General features: G+C 45.9%; 1 protein-coding gene across 1 annotated transcript in view; it reads right to left on the reverse strand.

Annotated features, from left to right (window-relative positions):
* Nucleotides 1-8445, reverse strand: part of LOC124005475 (zinc finger protein ZFPM2-like) — a 239896-nt gene that overhangs the window by 162073 nt on the left and 69378 nt on the right. The gene's annotated exons all lie outside the window — the stretch shown is intronic.

Here is an 8445-nt window from a genome sequence, read left to right on the forward strand (position 1 = left end):
AGATATACATAGAAGGAGAGAGACAGAGACAGATATACATAGAGGGAGAGAGACAGAGACAGATATACATAGAAGGAGAGAGACAGATATACATAGAAGGAGAGAGACAGAGACAGAGATACATAGAGGGAGAGAGACAGATATACATAGAGGGAGAGAGACAGAGACACATAGAAGGAGAGAGACAGATATACATAGAGGGAGAGAGACAGATATACATAGAAGGAGAGAGACAGAGACAGATATACATAGAGGAGAGAGACAGATATACATAGAGGGAGAGAGACAGATATACATAGAGGGAGAGAGACAGATATACATAGAAGGAGAGAGACAGATATACATAGAAGGAGAGAGACAGATATACATAGAGAGACAGAGACAGATATACAGAGGGAGAGAGACAGATATACATAGAGGGAGAGAGACAGATATACATAGAGGGAGAGAGACAGATATACATAGAAGGAGAGAGAGACAGATATACATAGAGGGAGAGAGACAGATATACATAGAAGGAGAGAGACAGATATACATAGAGGGAGAGAGACAGATATACATAGAGGGAGAGAGACAGATATACATAGAGGGAGAGAGACAGATATACATAGAGGGAGAGAGACAGATATACATAGAGGGAGAGAGACAGATATACATAGAAGGAGAGAGACAGATATACATAGAAGGAGAGAGACAGATATACATAGAGGGAGAGAGACAGAGACAGATATACATAGAAGGAGAGAGACAGATATACATAGAGGGAGAGAGACAGATATACATAGAGGGAGAGAGACAGATATACATAGAAGGAGAGAGACAGATATACAGACAGAGAGAGAGAGACAGATATACATAGAGGGAGAGAGACAGATATACATAGAGGGAGAGAGACAGAGACAGATAGATAGAGGAGAGAGACAGATATACATAGAGGAGAGAGACAGATATACATAGAGGGAGAGAGACAGATATACATAGAGGGAGAGAGACAGAGACAGATATACATAGAAGGAGAGAGACAGAGACAGATATACATAGAGGGAGAGAGACAGATATACAAGAGAGACAGATATACATAGAGGGAGAGAGACAGATATACATAGAGGGAGAGAGACAGATATACATAGAGGGAGAGAGACAGATATACATAGAGGGAGAGAGACAGATATACATAGAGAGAGAGAGAGATATACATAGAGGGAGAGAGACAGATATACATAGAAGGAGAGAGACAGAGACAGATATACATAGAAGGAGAGAGACAGATATACATAGAGGGAGAGAGACAGATATACATAGAGGGAGAGAGACAGATATACATAGAGGGAGAGAGACAGATATACATAGAAGGAGAGAGACAGAGACAGATATACATAGAGGGAGAGAGACAGATATACATAGAAGGAGAGAGACAGAGACAGATATACATAGAGGGAGAGAGACAGATATACATAGAGGGAGAGAGACAGATATACATAGAGGGAGAGAGACAGATATACATAGAGGGAGAGAGACAGAGACAGATATACATAGAAGGAGAGAGACAGATATACATAGAGGGAGAGAGACAGATATACATAGAAGGAGAGAGACAGAGACAGATATACATAGAAGGAGAGAGACAGATATACATAGAGGGAGAGAGACAGATATACAAGGGAGAGAGAGAGACAGATATACATAGAAGGAGAGAGACAGATATACAGAGACAGATATACATAGAGGGAGAGAGACAGATATACATAGAGGGAGAGAGACAGATATACATAGAGGAGGAGAGAGACAGATATACAGAGACACAGAGGAGAGAGACAGATATACATAGAAGGAGAGAGACAGAGACAGATATACATAGAGGGAGAGAGACAGATATACAAGAGAGACAGATATACATAGAGGGAGAGAGACAGATATACATAGAGGGAGAGAGACAGATATACATAGAGGGAGAGAGACAGATATACAAGAGAGACAGATATACATAGAGGGAGAGAGACAGATATACATAGAGGGAGAGAGACAGATATACATAGAGGGAGAGAGACAGATATACATAGAGGGAGAGAGACAGATATACATAGAGGGAGAGAGACAGAGATACATAGAAGGAGAGAGACAGAGACAGAGACACAGAGGGAGAGAGACAGAGACACAGAGGGAGAGAGACAGAGACAGATATACATAGAAGGAGAGAGACAGATATACATAGAAGGAGAGAGACAGATATACATAGAGGGAGAGAGACAGAGATACATAGAAGGAGAGAGACAGAGACAGATATACATAGAGGGAGAGAGACAGATATACATAGAGGGAGAGAGACAGATAAACATAGAAGGAGAGAGACAGAGACAGAGACACAGAGGGAGAGAGACAGAGACACATAGAGGGAGAGAGACAGAGACAGATATACATAGAGGGAGAGAGACAGATAAACATAGAAGGAGAGAGACAGAGACAGAGACACATAGAGGGAGAGAGACAGATACACATAGAGGAGAGAGACAGAGACAGAGACACATAGAGGGAGAGAGACAGAGACACATAGAGGGAGAGAGACAGAGACACATAGAGGGAGAGAGACAGAGACACATAGAGGGAGAGAGACAGAGATACATAGAGGGAGAGAGACAGAGACAGATATACATAGAGGGAGAGAGACAGATATACATAGAGGGAGAGAGACAGATATACATAGAGGAGAGAGACAGATATACATAGAGGGAGAGAGACAGATAAACATAGAAGGAGAGAGACAGAGACAGAGACACAGAGGGAGAGAGACAGAGACACATAGAGGGAGAGAGAGAGACAGATATACATAGAGGGAGAGAGACAGATAAACATAGAGGAGAGAGACAGAGACAGAGAGGAGAGAGGGAGAGAGACAGAGACACATAGAGGGAGAGAGACAGAGACAGAGACACATAGAGGGAGAGAGACAGAGACACAGAGGGAGAGAGACAGAGACAGATATACATAGAGGGAGAGAGACAGATATACATAGAGGGAGAGAGACAGAGACAGAGACACATAGAGGGAGAGAGACAGAGACACATAGAGGGAGAGAGACAGATATACATAGAGGGAGAGAGACAGATATACATAGAAGGAGAGAGACAGAGACAGAGACACATAGAGGGAGAGAGACAGAGACACATAGAGGGAGAGAGACAGATATACATAGAGGGAGAGAGACAGACACATAGAAGGAGAGAGACAGATATACATAGAGGGAGAGAGACAGATAAACATAGAGGGAGAGAGACAGAGACACAGAGGGAGAGAGACAGAGACAGAGACACATAGAGGGAGAGAGACAGAGACAGATATACATAGAAGGAGAGAGACAGATATACATAGAAGGAGAGAGACAGATACACATAGAAGGAGAGAGACAGATATACATAGAGGGAGAGAGACAGAGACAGATATACATAGAGGGAGAGAGACAGAGACAGAGACACAGAGGGAGAGAGACAGATATACATAGAGGGAGAGAGACAGATAAACATAGAGGGAGAGATACAGATATACATAGAGGGAGAGAGACAGAGACAGAGACACATAGAGGGAGAGAGACAGATATACATAGAGGGAGAGAGACAGATAAACATAGAAGGAGAGAGACAGAGACAGATATACATAGAGGGAGAGAGACAGATATACAGAGACAGAGACACATAGAGGGAGAGAGACAGATATACATAGAAGGAGAGAGACAGATATACATAGAGAGACAGAGACAGATATACATAGAGGGAGAGAGACAGAGACAGATATACATAGAGGGAGAGACAGCGACAGATATACATAGAGGGAGAGACAGATAAACATAGAGGGAGAGAGACAGATAAACATAGAAGGAGAGAGACAGAGACAGAGACACATAGAGGAGAGAGACAGAGAAAGAGACACAGAGGGAGAGAGACAGAGACAGAGACACATAGAGGGAGAGAGACAGAGACAGAGACACATAGAGGGAGAGAGACAGATATACATAGAGGGAGAGAGACAGAGACACATAGAGGGAGAGAGACAGAGACAGAGACACATAGAGGGAGAGAGACAGAGACAGATATACATAGAGGGAGAGAGACAGAGACAGATATACATAGAGGGAGAGAGACAGAGACAGATATACATAGAGGGAGAGAGACAGATATACATAGAGGGAGAGAGACAGAGACAGATATACATAGAGGGAGAGAGACAGAGATACATAGAAGGAGAGAGACAGAGATACATAGAGGGAGAGAGACAGAGACACAGAGGGAGAGAGACAGAGACACAGAGGGAGAGAGACAGAGACAGATATACATAGAGGGAGAGAGACAGATATACATAGAGGGAGAGAGACAGAGACAGAGACACATAGAGGGAGAGAGACAGAGACACATAGAGGGAGAGAGACAGATATACATAGAGGGAGAGAGACAGATATACATAGAAGGAGAGAGACAGAGACAGAGACACATAGAGGGAGAGAGACAGATATACATAGAGGGAGAGAGACAGATATACATAGAGGGAGAGAGACAGACACATAGAAGGAGAGAGACAGAGACACATAGAGGGAGAGAGACAGAGACAGAGACACATAGAGGGAGAGAGACAGAGACAGATATACATAGAAGGAGAGAGACAGATATACATAGAAGGAGAGAGACAGATATACATAGAGGGAGAGAGACAGAGACAGATATACATAGAAGGAGAGAGACAGATATACATAGAAGGAGAGAGACAGATATACATAGAGGGAGAGAGACAGATATACATAGAAGGAGAGAGACAGAGACAGATATACATAGAGGGAGAGAGACAGAGACAGATATACATACAGGGAGAGAGACAGAGACAGAGACACAGAGGGAGAGAGACAGATATACATAGAGGGAGAGAGACAGATAAACATAGAGGGAGAGAGACAGAGACAGATATACATAGAGGGAGAGATACAGATATACATAGAGGGAGAGAGACAGAGACAGAGACACATAGAGGGAGAGAGACAGATTTACATAGAGGGAGAGAGACAGATAAACATAGAAGGAGAGAGACAGAGACACATAGAGGGAGAGAGACAGATACAGAGACACATAGAGGGAGAGAGACAGATATACATAGAAGGAGAGAGACAGATATACATAGAGAGACAGAGACAGATATACATAGAGGGAGAGAGACAGAGACAGATATACATAGAGGGAGAGACAGCGACAGATATACATAGAGGGAGAGACAGCGAGAGATATACATAGAGGGAGAGACAGATATACATAGAGGGAGAGAGACAGATAAACATAGAAGGAGAGAGACAGAGACAGAGACACATAGAGGGAGAGAGACAGAGACAGAGACACATAGAGGGAGAGAGACAGAGACAGAGACACATAGAGGGAGAGAGACAGAGACAGATATACATAGAGGGAGAGAGACAGAGACAGATATACATAGAGGGAGAGACAGCGACAGATATACATAGAGGGAGAGACAGATATACATAGAGGGAGAGAGACAGCGACAGATATACATAGAGGGAGAGAGACAGATATACATAGAGAGACAGAGACAGATATACATAGAGGGAGAGAGACAGAGACAGATATACATAGAGGGAGAGAGACAGAGACAGATATACATAGAGGGAGAGAGACAGCGACAGATATACATAGAGGGAGAGAGTGACATGGGAGAGACAGAGAGAGAGACATGGGAGAGAGAGACAAGGGAGAGAGAGAGAGAAGGGAGAGACAGAGAAGGGAGAGAGAGAGAAGCGAGAGAGAGAGAGAGAGAGAGACAGAGAGAGAGAGAGAGAGAGAGAGAGAGAGAGAGAGAGAGAGAGAGAGAGAGAGAGGAGAGAGAGAGAGAAGGGAGAGAGAGACAAGGGAGAAAGAGAGAGAAGAGAGAGAGAGAGACATGGGAGAGAGAGAGACAAGGGAGAGAGAGAGAGACAAGGGAGAGAGAGAGAGACAAGAGAGAGAGAGAGAGAAGGGAGAGAGAGAGAGACACGAGAGAGAGAGACAAGGGAGAGAGAGAGAGAGACAAGGGAGAGAGAGAGAGACAAGGGAGAGAGAAAGAGACAAGTGAGAGAGAGAGAGAAAGGAGAAAGAGAAGGAAGAGAGAGAAGGAAGAGAGAGAGAGAGAGAAGGGAGAGAGACAGAAGGGAGAGAGAGAGAGAGAGAATGGAGAGAGAGAGAGACAAGGGAGAGAGAGAGAGACAAGGGAGAGAGAGAGAGCGAGAGAAATGAGAGAGAGCGAGAGAAATGAGAGAGAGCGAGAGAAATGAGAGAGAAGGAAGAGAGAGAATGAAGAGAGAGAGAGAGAGAGAGAGAGAGAGAGAGAGAGAGAGAGAGAGAGAGAGAGAGAGAGAGAGAGAGAGAGAGAGAGAGAGAGAGAGAGAGAGAAGGGAGAGAGAGAGAGAGAGAGAGAGAGAGAGAGAGAGAGAGAGAGAGAGAGAGAGAGAGAGAGAGAGAGAGAGAGAGAGAGAAAGGGAGAGAGAGAGAGAAGGGAGAGAGAGACAAGGGAGAAAGAGAGAGAAGAGAGAGAGAGAGACATGGGAGAGAGAGAGACAAGGGAGAGAGAGAGATACAAGGGAGAGAGAGAGACAAGAGAGAGAGAGAGAGAGAAGGGAGAGAGAGAGAGAGAAGGGAGAGAGAGAGAGACACGAGAGAGAGAGACAAGGGAGAGAGAGAGAGAGACAAGGGAGAGAGAGAGAGACAAGGGAGAGAGAGAGAGACAAGGGAGAGAGAGAGAGACAAGTGAGAGAGAGAGAGAAAGGAGAAAGAGAAGGAAGAGAGAGAAGGAAGAGAGAGAGAGAGAGAAGGGAGAGAGACAGAAGGGAGAGAGAGAGAGAGAGAGAGAGAGAGAGAGAGAATGGAGAGAGAGAGAGACAAGGGAGAGAGAGAGAGACAAGGGAGAGAGAGAGAGCGAGAGAAATGAGAGAGAGCGAGAGAAATGAGAGAGAGCGAGAGAAATGAGAGAGAAGGAAGAGAGAGAATGAAGAGAGAGAGAGAGAGAGAGAGAGAGAGAGAGAGAGAGAGAGAGAGAGAGAGAGAGAGAGAGAGAGAGAGAGAGAGAGGGAGAGAGAGAAGGGAGAGAGAGAGAGAGATAGAGAGAGAAGGGAGAGAGAGAGAAGCAGTGTTGTGGGTGACATCTAAATCAATCCGCTGCTCTTAGGTACATTCTGTGAATCATAAATAAAAGATTCAACCCAGAACACAGAGATACAGCATCATTTCCCACATTGTTAAATGTCCTGTCAGACTGCCCTGACTGTGTCCAGGTTTGGTTCTGTGTACCATGCCGTTCAAAGAGTTGGAAAATCTTACCAGTCACGTAAATGGGGAGTCAAACCATTTTGGTCTACAGACGACCACTGCAGGGTTCTCAACCAGTACTGCTCTAACTACCATCTTAATAGTCCAGTATATATCCTGTAAATACTACTCTCATCCTTCTAGACCTATCGGCTGCCTTCGATACTGTGAACCATCAGATCCTCCTCTCCACCCTCTCCGAGTTGGCGTATCTCCGGCGCGGCCCACGCTTGGATTGCGTCCTACCTGACAGGTCGCTCCTACCAGGTGGCGTGGCGAGAATCTGTCTCCTCACCACGCGCTCTCACCACTGGTGTCCCCCAGGGCTCTGTTCTAGGCCCTCTCCTATTCTCGCTATACACCAAGTCACTTGGCTCTGTCATAACCTCACATGGTCTCTCCTATCATTGCTATGCAGACGACACACAATTAATTTTCTCCTTTCCCCCTTCTGATGACCAGGTGGCGAATCGCATCTCTGCATGTCTGGCAGACATATCAGTGTGGATGACGGATCACCACCTCAAGCTGAACCTCGGCAAGACGGAGCTGCTCTTCCTCCCGGGGAAGGACTGCCCGTTCCATGATCTCGCCATCACGGTTGACAACTCCATTGTGTCCTCCTCCCAGAGCACTAAGAACCTTGGCGTGATCCTGGACAACACCCTGTCGTTCTCAACTAACATCAAGGCGGTGGCCCGTTCCTGTAGGTTCATGCTCTACAACATCCGCAGAGTACGACCCTGCCTCACACAGGAACCGGCGCAGGTCCTAATCCAGGCACTTGTCATCTCCCGTCTGGATTACTGCAACTCGCTGTTGGCTGGGCTCCCTGCCTGTGCCATTAAACCCCTACAACTCATCCAGAACGCCGCAGCCCGTCTGGTGTTCAACCTTCCCAAGTTCTCTCACGTCACCCCGCTCCTCCGCTCTCTCCACTGGCTTCCAGTTGAAGCTCGCATCCGCTACAAGACCATGGTGCTTGCCTACGGAGCTGTGAGGGGAACGGCACCTCAGTACCTCCAGGCTCTGATCAGGCCCTACACCCAAACAAGGGCACTGCGTTCATCCACCTCTGGCCTGCTCGCCTCCCTACCACTGAGGAAGTACAGTTCCCGCT

Source organism: Oncorhynchus gorbuscha, linkage group LG19, assembly GCF_021184085.1.
Source record: "Oncorhynchus gorbuscha isolate QuinsamMale2020 ecotype Even-year linkage group LG19, OgorEven_v1.0, whole genome shotgun sequence".
NCBI lineage: Eukaryota > Metazoa > Chordata > Actinopteri > Salmoniformes > Salmonidae > Oncorhynchus > Oncorhynchus gorbuscha.